The following is a 17,386-nucleotide window of genomic DNA, read 5'->3' on the forward strand; positions in this document are numbered from 1 at the left end:
TTACAGTTTTCTGGGGAGTAACAGTATTTGAGTACAGAAATTAAATAATTGCAATGCAAAAAAAAATGATGTATTTCATACTTGTCTTGTTTCTTGTCCAAATTTCTTGTAGATCAAGTAAATTATTGTTTTGTTTTTGCCTTCAGAAGAAATAGGTCAAAATAAGTCAGAATTGAGTTTTTCCTTAAAACATGCTGAATTATCTGCCAATATGAATACAGTTTTGCAGATCATTTGAATAGCTCTATTTGACAGTTTTCTGGGGAGTAACAGTTTTTGGGTGCAGAAATTAAATAATTACAATGCAAAAAATCATTTATGTATTTCATCCTTTTTTTTTTTCTTGTCCAAATTTCTTTTCTTTGTACAAAAATTGTTAGTTTTTGCCTTCAGAAGAAATAAGTCAAATTTAGGAGTTTTTCTCTGCCAATGGGGCTATTAAAATAAACTTATTTTCATTTTGAAATGTAGATATTTGTGCTAGAAACAAGACAAAAATTGTAAGAAAGAAGAATTGTACAATTCATAAATTGTATAAATAATTAAATACAATTAATCTTTGTTACACCTCCAAACATCCTACTTTTCTCTGGCCAAACACTCCTGAAATACTTAACCAAAGGCCTTAAAAACACATGCAAATGGTAAACCTTCACTCTATTATAGTTAAACTTAGCAGTGACTCAAATTCAGATGTCTTCTAATCACAAATCAGATGTGTTCTGTGGCTCTTGGTCAACTATAATCCAGACTCAACATTGCAAATCTTGCGATGTGGCTACTGCAGATGCACACATCGCGATATTGATGCTAAAAATATATATTTTGCAGATGGAAAAACTTAAGTGCCGTCTGATATTTTCTTCTAAAAAGAATTTTTTTTGTAGGGTCCTGTTTGTTTTATGGTAAACAATAGGTTATTTTCATTAAATTAAAATAACTGGACATAAACGTTTGAGGCTGAGAAAAAAAGCTAATTTTAGAAGAAAATTCCATAGCTCTTTTTCATTAAATATGATGAATTCAGTAGTATCTTCTTGAATTTCAGTATCAACTATTCATTTAAAGGTAGAATTAAAGTACAGGATGATACTACTGTATACCAAATTCAATTGTTGCCTATAGTGCTATGAATGCATGCATGGTTAGCAAACAGACTAACTACTGTACACAGAAATATTCATTGTGGTTTAAATGTCACAGGTTGATCTGGTACAGGATGTTTCCGTTGGCCTGGAGGGTGATTGGCTGACAGTCTTCAGTGTGTGTGTGTGTCTGTAACTGAAACAAACACAAAGCAGTTGGCTTATGTAAATCTCCCAGTCCTACTTTGTCTCCGACTTCAGCTCATTGGCCTGGAGTTAATCTGAAGCCTTGGTGGATGTGACCCACTTGATCATTAATTCTAATTAAAGCATATACTGAATATATCACATCCGATTAGATAAACAGGGACTAGAGATTTAACCGTGTGTGTAACACCTGATAGTATAGAAAGTGCACTTGTTCCAAATGTATAATGAAAAAAAGTTTGAATTAAAGTAAATAAACTGCTATGGTTGATATCAACGCAACAGCATAACATTTTAAAAACAAATCAGTCAGCTCCAAAATGAAATGTAAAAAAAAAAAAAAGTATTTAAAGGGATAGTTGACCCAAAAATTAAAATACTATAATTTAAGCCTCGTTTCCACTGAGTGTACAGTACGGTTTGGTACAGGTCAACCTTATCAGGCTTGTGTCTCCACTGCCAAATGTTACCCTTTTGGTAAGCGTGTGTACGACAGAAAGTTGTAGTGGGTGTCATTCTCTCGCTCAAGCAAAATGTCAAAGTAAAAGCTATAAAGGTCGTTCATGTATCATATACAAAACAGATGCTTTATACACATAAATAGACCTTCTTGAATGTAAATGTTAACTTTTCTATGAACAAAATTTGATTATAGCTGCAGATAAATGATGATGCAAAATAGTACTGTACTGTTTAACATCTGTGAAAAAAAATGTATGAAAACATACAGAGCCTTACAGTCTCTGAAATGTTACCAATTACAAAAAAACTAAAAACATACATTTAGGACTTATTTGAGTTCATAAAAATATAAAAACATATACAGTCAGTTAGGCATCGGACGATAACCATTTTTAAGGTACCGCAGTTTGGAAAAGTTAAAACTGCCAAAAATTTTATACAGTTCCTAAGATATGTGTAAAATGTTTTATTTACTTTTTTAGGACAACAGTATCTCCAGCAGAAATTGAGAAACTGAGTTTTTACCCAGACATTTAAAAATAATATATTTTGGAGGCGTTATCACAATACAGTGAAAGCGTGATATTTTTATCCAAGGTTATCATACCGTCAGAATCCAGGCCTTGCTTACAAGTCAGTACAAACCTCTCATCTTTATTTCTTAGGTTGCTGAAAGAATCATTTGCTCCTACGATTTTTCGGGCTTGTCTTTGTTTTTTCGCACATCACTCTTACATTTGTTGTAAAAGGATGTCCGACAGCACTTCATTAATCACCCACACGCTATTATATCAGCTCGAGTTTGTTATTTTAAATATTGAAGCGCATGCAAACTCTCTCTCTCTTTCTCTCTTTCTCTCTTTCTCTCTCTCTCTCTCTCTCAAGAAAGCGAAACCGCTCACGCTTTTAGACGCCTCGTAAACAACAACAGGACACACGGCAGATTCTGCTCCTCTTCTTGGCTTTGTAACTGTTCATCAAGACGACGACAATGTTTGTTTAAGCTCGGGTTGACCATTGCTCGTGATTAATTGTATATATTATTACGATGTAATGTCTCAGCTGTGTATTTAAAAATGGTGGCTTCCTTGTTTTCATTCTCCTGGCTTGTGCGTGCACTAGTGGCGTCTCTCTGTAAACCAATAGCATTCACCCTTTGGAACGGGTACCCAAAAAGTGGTACAGTACGGTTCACTTTTTGGTACCACTGAGTGGAAATGGGCCCTTACTTATTGTTTCAAACCTGGTTACGATAATTATCGTGAAACCTGAATTGGATTGAATTTATTGATTTCTTTTTGAAGAAGAATGTTGGAAAGCAGCAGCCATTGACATCCATAGTATCTTTTGTTCCTACAATGGATGTTAATGGCTGCTGCTTCCAACATTCTAGATAATATCTTCTTTTGTGTTCAGGAGAAAGAAGTGTGTGAGGAAATGTTGATTTTGGGGTGAACTGTCTCTTTAAGAACCGTTCAAAGTCCATTTTAAAAGTGTTTGCATTCATCTAAGGTCTTGAACTTGACCTTAAATCTTTTAATTGTATTTCTGAAGAGTGTTAAGAAGACAAAGGAAATGTTTTGTAGAAAACAGGATCGGGAAATGACGCAAGCCAGATTCGAACGTGATTTTCGTGTTAACCTATTAAGCACATGCACCACTAGGCCACTGCTGCACCAAATATTTCAGAAAAGAAGGAAAAGCATGACTTATTTAAGGATGCTTGTAGGTCAAATCTTTTCAGTTCCCATTTTTCAGGGTTTTGTTTTCGTAGTTCAAGTTGCCGGAGGATGACAACGGATATAAACTGCTTATCCAGACATGCACACCTCGCTCACCTCCGATTTTCAGTGCTTTATCTGATCATTGTATGAAACTTAAAACTGTCTAGGGAACAAGACTGTCTGGTTTGTAGTGTGTGAAAATACAGTATGTGTTGAACCCTGTTGGGTGTTTCTCATGCACCTCTGGAACACATCCTGGCCTCCGAGGCAGGAAATAGATGAATAAGAAGGTTTTTTTAATATAGAATGGCTGTCAAAAGAGGAACATTACGACAGTTGCTCCAGATATTTCCTACTGTCAACTCTTGGATGGAAAACAGAAGCAACATTCCACCTTAAACTGGAACAAATATGAGTGCAGATGGAAAGTTGCAAACTGTCATGTTTTTTTTTTTAAATATACAGATTCTTTAGTCTGTTCTTTTTGTGTGTGCCGTTTTGAGATTTGCATGAGTTTGCATAATACATTTTGTGAAATTTAAAATGCATTTGGACTAGGGGTGCACGATATTGGAAAAATCTAACATTGCAATATTTTATTATTTTGCGATATATATTGCAATATAAAAACAATTTTCCCAGATGACTTGAATTCATAATTTTAGATCGAACAGGATGATTCTGTAGGGCAGTGCATCTGCATGAAATCAAATAAACTAATTAAAGGAATAGATAAATACAATAAAGAAAAAGTTACAATTGAAACAAGCACTGTGTTATCGTTTTCCGAGTCAGATTCCGAACAGAATTCAGGTACTGTAATTGAATAATGAACATTCTAATAATTCATTAAAATTAACTGTTAAAAACTGTATTCTTAAACTACAAACTTTCAAACTAAAACTTTGAATCTACAAATTAAAATTTCTTATGGCTGAATGCTTTTAAAATCACATGCAAATGAAACATTATAATACAGATTAGTGTGAGGCTATTGCGAATGATCACATTGTGTTAGCGATGCTGATACGATATAATGTGCAAACCTAATTTGGACAGCATTTCATTCTTATGTATTGCTAAACAGTAAAACATCTAGTTGTTACTGTAGATAAATGGTTAATAAAAATGTGTACATTTTATATGTTATAAAATTAGTAGCATTGGCGGATTAGATGATGGCAAAATTAAACTAAATGTACACATTTGAACAAAAATATTTGTTTGTAAGCATCATGTGACACTGAAGGCTGATGCTGAAAATTCAGTTTGAAAATGAGTTTTATTTGTATTTACTTACTGTATTTGAAACTTATAGAGTCAGGTTTAGTGAGCAAAATAATCTGTAAAATGAATATTACAACTGCTCAGAATAATAAATGTTTTCATTTTGTGTGATTAAAAAGTACTTGAGCTCCTAAAATGTAACCATTTGATGTTCTGTTGTCTAAAAATGAATATAATAACGTCTAAAAAGCTAAGAACAGGAAACTGAGGCTACAATTGCACAAGCTCACCAAAATTGGACAATGGAAGATTGGAAAAAACATTGCCTGGTCTGATGAGTCTGATTTCTGCTGCGACATTCGGATGGTAATTTTGATGTCAACAACATGAAAGCATGAATCCATCCTGCCTTGTATCAACGGTTCAGACTGCTGGTGGTGGTATAATGGTGTGGGGTATATTCTTGGCACACTTTGGGCCCATCAGTACCAATTAAACATTGTGTCAACTAGTGTTGGTCAATAGACGATGCCATCATCCATCGGCGATGGCCCAATAGACATCAAGATACTGAGCTGACACTACTATCCTCTGCCCCGCCCCCGTTGCTAGCAGCAACCTGCTCCCAAAAATACACACGGCCCTGTTTACGCTAATACATCATTTGTTTTTAAATGGCATTTTAGACTGAAAACGATCCCACGTCCACACTGGCGTTTCATATAGCATTTTTTAAAACCCCTTCTTTCACACTATACTGCTGAAAACTCAAACACACACTTTGTCATGGCGCTGCAGCGTACGCGCGAGTCTGAGCTCCAGCAGTCAGTGGGTGCTTTAAGCACAAATCCCAGAGAGCAGTGCACGTCGGACAGTTTATCAAGGATGTACCACTCCCCGGTAACTATGTATAGTTGTTAAACGTGATATTTAATTCATCTTGTCTCAACGTCTCACAAGCGTCAGTAGAAGCGTCAGTGCTTCAAACCTTTCACTTTCCGGCTTGTACTTAGTATTTAGTGAAAACCTCAGATACTGTTGGTTCCTGTTGGTTGTACACCTTTTGTTACCAAGTTTGTCGACGCCATTATAACGACACAGATTACTCTGCCTAATCATGCCAGAGTCCGCGCAAGGAAAAGTGACTGACAGGTGGTATTTGTGTATAACTTATCTTTAATTATTTGCAATTTGGTTATGGGTAAAACAAAGACCCTGCGGGTCAGGTAGTTGAAACAGTAGGCTACACATAATTAATTAGTTATGAATTAATTAGTTGTCACCGGCCACCTACGACGGCAATGCCCATCATTATTGCGATGTTTCACATTAGGACATCGTACGATGCCAAAATTGGTCGACAATTGCACAACCCCTACTGTCAGCGCTACAGTCTCCCTGAGAACTGTTGCTGACCATATCCATCCCTTTATGACCACAGTGTACCCAATCCTCTGATGGCTGCCTCAGCAGTATAGCGCACCATGTTAGGAAATCGGCGAATCATCTCAGGCTAATTTCTTGAACATGACAATGAATTCACTGTACTCAAATGACCTCCACAGTCACCAGATCTCAATCTAATAGAGCACCTTTGGTATGTGGTGGAAATGGTACATTCGCATCAAGGATGTTACAGCCGACAAATCTGTAGCAACTGCGTGATGCTATCATGTCAATTATGGACCAAAAATCTCTGAGCAATATTCCAATATCTATGCCACAAGGGTTAAGGCAGTTCTGAGGCAAAAGGGGCCCAAACCGGTATCTAATAAAGTGGCCGGTGAGTTTATATAAACTAATCTTGCCAAATAACCAATATGGTTCTAATACATTATGCACTTCTGATTCCTATTATGAATTCATCAGTGCTGAATCAGTTATTTGCTGCCAATTTGTTTATAACGGCACGGAAAATACTGAGATTACCGAATCAATTACCAACAATGTTATTTTATCAAATCCGCAATAAGACAGCCATGCACAAACAACATGAGGAAACTGTTAGCGCCGGGGTTTGTTTATAGTGGAATTGTTAATGGAGCGCGTCAGGATTGATTATCAGTGATTGACAAGAAGTCAATGCTTTTGGTGGTGACAGATTATTGAAAGGCAAACAGAGGAAGTTCTGCTATCTGCTATCCCCTGCTGCGGTCCCATCGCTCGGTTACTGTGTCGTGACAGAAACATGTTTCGGGTCAGGTGCTGAAGCTGCTAAGAAACCGTCCGCTGCACCAACATCCTGGATGAGTCACTTAATCCTCACTCGCACGCAGAATTAAATGACACCACCTCACACTGGTGTTTATGCGCGGATCAGGTCACCGAGGAGCAAGCCAGCCGTGGCAGAACACCAGTGCTCATTCATGATCCTTTATTGCCACACGACCAGATAGCTGCTAATCAGCTTCGGAAAAACAATTAGAAATGTGGGAGATGGGATGAGATTAGTGCTGTCAAACGATTAATCACATTCAAGATAAATGTAAAATATTCATGTGTATTGTGCATATATATGTGTATATGTATAAATACACACACACACTGTACATAAAATACAAACAATTATGTGTATACTTATATGTACTGTATATATCTTTTGTTCATTCGTTCATTCATTTTCTTTTCGGCTTAGTGCCTTTATTAATCTGGGGTCGCCACCGTGGAATGAACCACCAACGTATCCAGCATGTTTTACACAGTGGATGCCCTTCCAGCTGCAACCCATCACTGGGGAACACCACACACACAAACACACTATGGACAATTTAGCTTACCCAATTCACCTATAGTGCATGTCTTTGGACTTGTGGGGGAAACCGGAGTACCCGGAGCAAACCCACGCGAACGCAGGGAGAACATGCAAACTCCACACAGAAATGCCAACTGACCCAGCCGAGGCTCAAACCAGCAACCTTCTTGCTGTGATGCGAAAGCGATACCCACTGCGCCACTGTGCTGCCCTATATCTTTTGTATTATATATAAATAATTGTATATATAAATATAAACAATATATTCATGCATATATTTATATATAGACAAATATACACACTACAAACAAACATATTTTGTAAATACTAACTTATTTTGGATGTGATTAATCATGATTAATTGTTTGACAGCACTAGATATATCATTTTGATGCCTGCGTCAAATTATATTCACAAAATCAATGTTATAATATATACTGTTCACATTATGCTCTATTATTTATTTGGTGGTGTCACAAATATGTTATTTATGGTTATGTTTTTTTCATCATTTGGCTGACCGCAATCTTACCTGCCAAAATGTTTCACAAAAACATGAAAAACAGCATGGCAGTGTATCCATTTTGAATTTTAATTAGCAATATTGGGCGACGCAGTAAGATGTGCTGTCGCCTCACAGCAAGAACGTCGCTGGTTCGAGCCTCCGGTGGGTCAGTTGCCATTTCTGTGTGGAGTTTGCATGTTCTCCCTGTGTTCGCGTGGGTTTCCTCTGGGCGCTCCGGTTTCCCCCACAGTCCAAAGACATGCAGTAAAGGTGAATTGGGTTGGCTAAATTGCCTGTAGTGTATGAGTATGAATCAGGGTGTGTGGATGTTACCCAGTGATGGGTTGCAGCTAGAAGGGCATCCGCTGCGTAAAAAACATGTGCTGGATAAGTTGGCGGTTCATTCCGCTGTGGCGACCCCGGATTAATAAAGGGACTAAGCTGAAAAGAAAATGAATGAATGAATGAATTAGCAATATTAAGTTTGGGACCTGTAATCATTCGTTTTTCGAATGGCTTTCATATTTCAGTATTATTTATTTAATTTTTTTCTACATTCTTAAATCAAACAATTACCCTGAAGCTCTAAATAAAGAAAAAAAATATAAATATATATATATCACATAAGAATTTATATATAAGTATATGCTTTAAATGTAAAAAGTAATTGTCCTTTACGTTCATCATAATTGATTGAATTTATAGAAAAGGCACTATATCATGATATATCGCTGTTTGGATATGAGATTATATGAGTTCTAGTAAGATTTTTGTCATATCGTCCAGAGATCTGGTTTGTTAAATTTTGTGTGAAATAATGCTTCATTTTCTTACATTATAACATAAATATTTATACTATCTGACACTAAAGTCTTGTCGCCCATCTAAGTTTTAGGAACAACAAATAATAACTTGATTCTAGTTGATCATTGTTGATCAGGGTATCAGAAGTGGCTTATATGAAAGGTAAAGGCCTCTAGATTATGCTTATTTCACCAAAATAAAATATGATCATGCCTTGATTTTTAATTATTTAATTAGGACAGTAAGGTCTGACTTTGCTTAGACAAAAGTCTTGTCACTTAACTGAAACAATGTACAGTATAGAATATGGTCATGGTGCAGTAGAAAAAGAGTTAATATTGTGAATGACTCCCATGAGTTTGGAGGACTGCATCCGAACATCTCTGCAGTGACTCAAATAACTTATTAATAAAGTCATGTGGAATGGCAAAGAAAGCGTTCTTGCAGGACTCCCAGAGTTCATCAAAATTCTTTGGATTCATCTTCAATGCCTCCTCCTTCATCTTACCCCAGACATGCTCAATAATGGTGACTGGGCTAGCCAATCCTGGAGCACCTTATTATATTTAGTATATTTTAATCTATATTTATTTGATGGTAAAGTTGAAAGCAGCAGATCTGATGCTCAAGGCTTATTTTTTTAAAGAATTGTGCTGCCTCATGTCTGATAAAATAGATGAGCAAGGATGCAATCAAATTAAGTGACGGTAATTAAAATGTTACAAAATAAATTAATCAAAAATATATTTCCACAAAAATATTAAGCAACAAAAATGTTTTTTTAATATTGATGATACCATTATTTATACCGGCCACCAACATTGTGTAATGCTCTGTGCTTTTCTTTCTACATGAACCAGACAAAATAACCAGACAGTGATGCATTTTTCAAGGGTTGACAGTGAGTGACAATGTGTGTTTTTTATGACGACATTTAAGTGAAAGCATTGTGTAAAGCAGAGTTTTTAACCAGAATAACTACATGTATCAGCACATAAATCAGCAGCCACGTCTGCTGTAGTGTTGAGGTCACATGACATACATCTCAACACATATACACTGTGTACTTTCCAAATTCCTTGTTTCTTAAAATGCCCTTTGACCTTTTTTGTAATCAGTTTTGTTGCTCTTTTATACATTTTTCATTCAGAACTAAAGTTTGTAAAGTTTGTATTTGTAATAGAGCCAGGATTTTTCCTAAAAATACTTTACATGTGTTAACGGTTTAATCATTCAGAAAAAAAAAAAATCTCTAGTAGATTATTTACATTCTGGTGTCTGATACCTAAAAAACAACTAATAAAGTTATTGAGAATGAAAGTGCTTGCTCACAGTATAACAGTCAATGGGGTTGCAAACAGAGGCAAATTAAGCTAAGAGAAAAGGCTCAGAGAGTCAGTACTTGACACAATTAAAGATTTGACAATCCTTGAATCGAATCCTTAATTCATATTTCATTTATTGAAAAGATTTAAAGTAGATTTGCTCTGTAGGTATTCGTTTAGTTTTTCTAGTAAGAGTGTGTGCACTGAAACCTAACCTAATATGTGTTTGTTGAAACCTCTGCTCTGTATTTTCCTATTATATTTCTTTAATTTTAATGTACACTCACAAACACAATGATTGGTGGAGCAAGTAGTTTGAATGTTTACTGATCCCTAGTCATTTACCCATAGACAAATGAAATGTAAGCCTTATAAAGGGACTTATTGAGGCAAATTAGGGTGGAAAATAATTCTCAAACGTACTTAAAATGTACTGATAACCTTCTGTTCTCTTGATTTGAATCTTTACAAAGCTAAAACACACACACACACACACACACGCACACACACACACACACACACACACACACACACACACACACACACACGCACACACACACACACACACACACACACACACAAACACACACACACACACACACACACACACACACACATTCACCTTAGCTAATGATTTAGCAAATAATGAAAATCTGCATATGACCTGACATGGTTTGTTGAGCCAGAGACTAGCTTTCTAAAAACAAGCATACTAAATATTACATATCACACAGAGAGAATGCATTTTAAAGGGGACTTTTTATTATGCCCCTTTTTACAAGATGTAAAATATCTCTATATAGTGTGTATAAATAACCCACAAATAGTGCTTTATAACTGTTTGAAACTACTCCTTTTAGGCTTTAATTCAAATTGTGCCATTTTGGCGACTGTCGCTTTAAATTTAAATGTGATTGTGCTCTCTGTAAAAGAGGGCGGAGCTACAATTGCCTGTCAGCATAGCAGCAGATTCAAAACAAGACTGGTGTTATCTCTGTAAAACTAAAACAAGAAGTGGCTCAGAAGAAGGAAGTCTATGTAGACTAAAGTGTTCATTTGAATCCTAAAACTCGACATTTATAATGCGTCACTGACATTATCTTCAGTAGGTACGGTGTAAAAAATCTAATGGCTGATGGCTGCTTCTCACTTAGGGCTGTCTATGGTAATTAGAGAGAGATCCTTTACTAATAAGTGGGAATTTCCCACTCTGATGACCTGCATAGCCCTGGAGAATTGTCAATCAAATGTTTCTGCAGACTGTTTTTATCAAGCGTGATTATAAAAAAATAGAATTAATGAATTTTTACCATTAGAGACTGGCTATATTCACACACTGTTAACACACAGCTGCACAATAGGCCCCCTTTAAAATGGGAAAAGCTTGCACATCTAAACCTACTGTCTCTTGTAGCTGCTGAACAGATGAAACAGAACAGATATTGATTGTCAAGGATATTTGGCTGTAGACTTTGCCTCCGTGTGCTGTGTATAATAAAGTACTGCTCCTCTGCAAGTCACGTTGGATCAAACCTTTTGTATATTCAGCAAAGGGAAACTGTGAAAAGTCAGCCTTGGGGATGTTCTGTTGTGAAGACAGTTCTGGAATGCTGCTGGCCAGGCGTTTTTTTTTATGTTCACGTGAGAGCGTGTGTGATGTGAGGTGTTTACATATAACATGACGGTTCTCTGACCTGCAGTCGGACATCTGAACCGGCCCTGAACACATCCGCATGCTAATGAGGATGTAATGAGGATGCTTGCAGATAAATTATTTCAAGCAGTGAATACAAACCTGACATTAGCACCTTTTAAATAAAGGTTATATTTAAATGTAGTGCGATGGTACTTTGATATTGTAGTATTAATGTGTTGGTTGCTCGCTTGTTAATGTTTGGCATTGATACCTGGATATTAGTACAAAAGAAAGATAAATGCATCACTTTAAAATGTTGCAGGGCTTTTGTTTATTGTTTGTCTCATCACAAGAATGAGAGTCTAAGTATATACTGATTAAAGTATGAGAGACTTAAAGTTATAAGATATATACAGTTTTCCCCAATTTCTGTTTAACAGAGAGATTTTTTCAACACATTTGTAAACATAATAGTTTTAATGACTCATTTCTAATAACTGATTTCTTTTATCTTTCCCATGATGACAGTAAATAATATTTGACTAGATATTTTTCAAGACACTTCTATACAGCTTAAAGTGACATTTAAAGGCTTAACTAGGTTAACTATGTTAACTAGGCAGGTTAGGGTAATTAGGCAAGTTATTGTATAACGATGGTTTGTTCTGTAGACTATTGAAAAAACTTAAAGGGGCTAATAATTTTGTCCTTAAAATGGTGTTTGAAAATTAAAAACTGCTTTTATTCTAGCCTAAATAAAACGAATAAGACTTTCTCCAGAAAAAAAAAATATTATCAGATATACTGTGAAAATTTCCTTGCTCTGTTAAACATCATTTTGGAAATATTTAAAAAAAAAGAAAGAAAATCAAAAGGGGGCTAATAATTCTGACTTCAACTGTATATTACTTTTCCTTAAAAAGCTTCTGAAATTTGATTAAAATATAATATTATAAATATTTTTAATTATTATAGTGATTATATAAAGTTTAGAAAACACAATCTCAGGGAATTTGTAATGTTTTGAGTGGCTAATACTTATTTTTTAATTTGTATGATCTCATTTGTATATTTTAGTATGATTTACTCATCGACCAAAGATGGGATTAGGGGTGGAGTTTGGGGGTCACACCTCCTTTTAGAAATTCACATACTGTACACTGTAAAATCAAAAAAGGTAACTCAAACCATTTGAGGAAACCAACTTAAGTTAAAAAACTAATCCTAATGAGTACTGTGAACTTAATCCATTTGAGTAAATAAAGCAACCTGAGCACAGTAAAACTCAATAAATGAAGAGAACTCAAACCAACTGAGTACTGTAAAACCCAATAAGTTAAGGCAAACTAATCTATATGAGTACTGTGAACTTTATCCATTTAGGTTGAAGTAATGAGGTATTTAATTGTGTCATTACCTTCAACACTGAGTTCAAGACTCTTCAAATGAGTAGAATTAACGTTCAGTCAATTTTGAGTTAACTTCACTCATTTCATTTGATAAAGTTGACTGTTGGGTTTTACAGCATACTTATACTATGTCCTAAAAGTATGTACTTTTTTATAAAGGAAAATATATACTTTTGAGTGTGTAACGAGTATGCAAGCTTTCAGACATACTATTTCCTCTTTAACAGATTGTTATGTTGCTCAGTTACGTCCCCTGTCAATCATCTCGACATAGCATCCACATTTCTTTCATATTTAATTTCCTACCTTATTGGAGAAACAACAGCAGAAAATCTGCCATTCGCAAGTCTTTCATGCAGAGAAATCTCCTTAGGTCTTTGGGTAATTATGCATTCAGAAGTCTTGATATGTGTTCACATTTTTGTTGCAGATAAAATATAACATGGAAAATTCAGTTTAAATATGTTCCAGTTGGCTAGAAAATGATTAACAGATATTCAAACAACTTTACCAAAGCCTCTCTACTTGACGGTTGGTCTCGTGTTGCCGCCATGTTTGTAGTTTGTTTACACTTTTTACCAGAGTTTGTAGTTCTAATCAAAGTCACGTCCAACATGTATTGTGGGCAATATTATTGGTTAGGGTATGGATGCTTCTACTCTTCGAATTTTTACCAGAAATAGTAAACATATGAGAACTTTTTTGCATACTCTTTTCAACATACTATGGTTTGAGACATACGAATTCTATTTTCAAATACTGTTCATGATGGATAGTATGCAAATTAGGACGCAGGAATTTATTATCGTAGAAATTAGCCACTTTAACAATATGTAAAATAGTTGTGTTTCCTTATGATACCGAGCTGGTTATTGGGGGATTTCTGAATTAGTTAGAAATAGTTTGATATTTTAGTTTTCTGAACATTGCTATTTTTATTATTATTAATATTTTTTTGTTGTTGTTAGAAAAGCTGAAGTTGGGTTGGAAAAAGGGGGAAAATATTCTTGTTTAATAGGTAATCAATCAAATAAAGAGTTCAAATGTGCTCATTTTATATTGGTACTTAATTTTAAACAAAATTATATTTTTATATCCACTTAATTATTGTTAATTGTTAATAATTTCATCAATTTTTCTGCATTTCTGTTTTATAAATATAAAATATATTTTTTGCTTATTTGTCTTTATATTTTCTTCTGCTATTCATGAGTTGATGATTGACTGAGCTGATGATTGATAATAAAGCATGTTTGGCATGCTGTCGCGGGGGAGAGCCCTGAGCTCAGAAGATCCGCAAGCCCGGGGCTCCCTCCCGTTTAAAGGGCGAGAGGGGTAGGTCTCGAACTCCCCTGCTTGTTTATGGCTAATGACGAGTTAGGAATTACTATTGAGAGATATATTACTGATTAAGAGGTCATCTATGGTGCCAGTTTGGTTTAGTCAATTTACTTGTCGCATGTCTTTAAAACAGTGGGAGGGAAACCCACACGAGCACGTTGGGAGCAAGTAAACTCTGCACGGAAATGTCGTTTGGCCTGGTAATGACTTGAATCAGTGACATTCTTGCTATGAGGCAATAGTGCTAACCACTGGGCCGCTGTAAAACCCTATATAGGAAAAGGGAGGAGGAGTAGGGGTGTAAGAGGGTATTGTTTAAGATGAAGATAACTAAGGTAAGAAACTCTGATTCTTGATAGTGACTTAGGAATCATCTGAGTGGTGCATCATGTGTTAGCTTATGTGGGACCAGCCGTGGTCAATCTCGAAATTAGTTTATAAATAAACCACACTTAATGGTCAATATGTCAAATAATTATATAAACAAACATTTTGAAATGAAAATTAGCCAGTATCTGCAAAATTAAAGTAAAACATTTTGGTATCATTCATCTAATTAAAGGAGCTGTATGCAAAATTTAGAAAGCCTTGTTATAAGTGGCTATCAAGTGAACGTTTGCTTGCACTCATATACACTTAATGAATAAAAGACTGAACGTGATTTATTATCCTAATATAGTCTCAGTAAATTATATAGTTTAATTCAGACTGTTGACCAGTAGTTTATACAGTATTGTATTTATTACTAATGGCATTTCTAATAACAAAAGTATTCACTTGTCTAATACAGGGTAGGAAGGAAACCAATGATTATTCATATGCTCAAGTGTGTTGAATCAGATGCTCCAGGCTGTGTTTTTTACTGAACTTATGTAAGAAACATCTTCAGTCCATCGGTTACCTTAAAAAGAATGTGGTTGCCATAGAAATAGCAGCATTATGATGTGTTTGGTCGCCCAGGGTGGAATCTGCTGCTTGTGTGTCTGAAGGGCTGGCTTCTGTTTATGTCACTGGCTTCTTGGGCTTACAATAAGTGTTTGTGTTTCTGCATGGGTCCAGTGCATAACCTGCATACCTTTTACATAATATTATCGAGGATGATAACTGTTGTTGAGAAAGTCAATGGGAACTGCTGTTCACTGTCGATTTGAACTCATTGTAACTTTGAGGAAAAAATGTAGTGTGGAATTAGGCTTATGACAGTTTCACATTTTATTATTGCGATTAATTGCTGAAGCTTTTATCACAGTATATACGGTATTATCACGATGTTGATATAAGCTGCAAAAAGGGTTATTTTAACATGTATAATGAAAATACTTATTGTACTTAATTATGTTCAGAATAAATAAATGTTGACCAAATTATTATTGCAAAAAGTACAATAGGTAAAACATTTGCAACAAAGTCTTATTAGTGAACGTTAGTTAAAATCAACAGTGAGAAAAGCCAGATTTATTTAAGTTACTATGGCAATATTAGTTTTTTAAATAACTGAATGTTATTAGTTATTCTTTATTGAATAAAATGATTATGACTTGTAATCTGATTACGTTTGCTATTTTAATCTCCTATTTTGCATTAACTCAAAAATTTACAACAGCTCAGACAACACAATCTCACGGCAATTCGTAACTTTTTTGTTTATTTTTATATATTTATATGAATTCGTATGATCTAATTCGTACAATTTAGTACGATTTGATCATCCCCCAATGACGCTTGGGTTTAGGGGCAGGTTTGGGTGCCACAGCTTCTTTTTAAAATTGTTCATTTTTGTATGACTGATCTTGTACAAATTTGTATGAATTAGCCACTAAACTGACAAAACGTAAAATAGTTACGTTTCCTCGTGAGATCAGGCTGGCTGCGAGTTTAGTTCAATTAACTAATTTTAACTATTGTATTCGCTCATTTAGCAGGCGCTTTTATTCAAAGCAACTTACAAGCGAGGATAAAACTAGCATATCCTCTATTGGAGCCTATTGCTGTTCATGAAATGCTTGATTCTAATTAATTAGTTGCAACATTCCAAGGTATGTTATTCCGAGATAACCTCTGAATGACTGAATCCAAATCATCTTGACCAGGGGTGTCCAAACTCGGTCCTGGAGGGCCGGTGTCCTGCAGATTTTAGCTCCAACTTGCCTCAACACAACTGCACGGATGTTTCTAGAAAGCCTAGTAAGTGCTTGATTAGCTAGCCCAGGTGTGTCTGATTGGGGTTAGAACTAAACTTTGCAGGACACCGGCCCTCCAGGACCGAGCTTGGACATGCCTGATCTTGACCGTCAATGAATACGTTCACATCAACATACAAACGTCCACATTCATATTTACATGCTGTCACGCCACTGTTTTTAGTTGTTTGACACCCTTTTGTGACTGAATAATTTGCATAGTGCATGCTCCATTCAGCCATTTTTATTTCAGTCAGGTTTGTAGGACTGTTTAGCACCATCTTGTGACTGAATAATATGTAGGTTAGTGTATGCTCCATCAGCTCCATTCAGCCTGTCAGCCTTGCATTTAATTGAATAATTTATAAACTATTACAGCTCAGAAAAACATTTTACATCTAATTTTGATGTTTTGTGGCAAGTGGCCACAAAATAAGCGAGATAAAATACATGCAATAATGGCCTCCTGAATGTATGGCTTACTTATTGCATATTTTAATGTTCAATAGCCCTATATACTATTCCCAAGACCCAAGATATCAATATTGCGCAATTTAACTATCCCGATATATTGAATTATTGAATATCAGCGTATGTCTATGGGGAATTTGATTTCATCTAATCTAATTACTAATTTAAAATCACATTACTTTGGAGTTACATTACAGACTGGAGCTGCTCTTGATGCAAGTGTGCTAAATCAATAGCTTTGGAATAACATGCGTCAAT

The 17,386-nt window shown here is 35.4% G+C and overlaps 1 protein-coding gene across 2 annotated transcripts in view; it reads left to right on the plus strand.

Annotated features, from left to right (window-relative positions):
* Positions 1-17,386, plus strand: part of neurl1aa (neuralized E3 ubiquitin protein ligase 1Aa) — a 133,971-nt gene that overhangs the window by 61,985 nt on the left and 54,600 nt on the right. The window lies entirely within an intron of this gene.

Source organism: Danio aesculapii, chromosome 1 (assembly GCF_903798145.1).
Source record: "Danio aesculapii chromosome 1, fDanAes4.1, whole genome shotgun sequence".
NCBI lineage: Eukaryota > Metazoa > Chordata > Actinopteri > Cypriniformes > Danionidae > Danio > Danio aesculapii.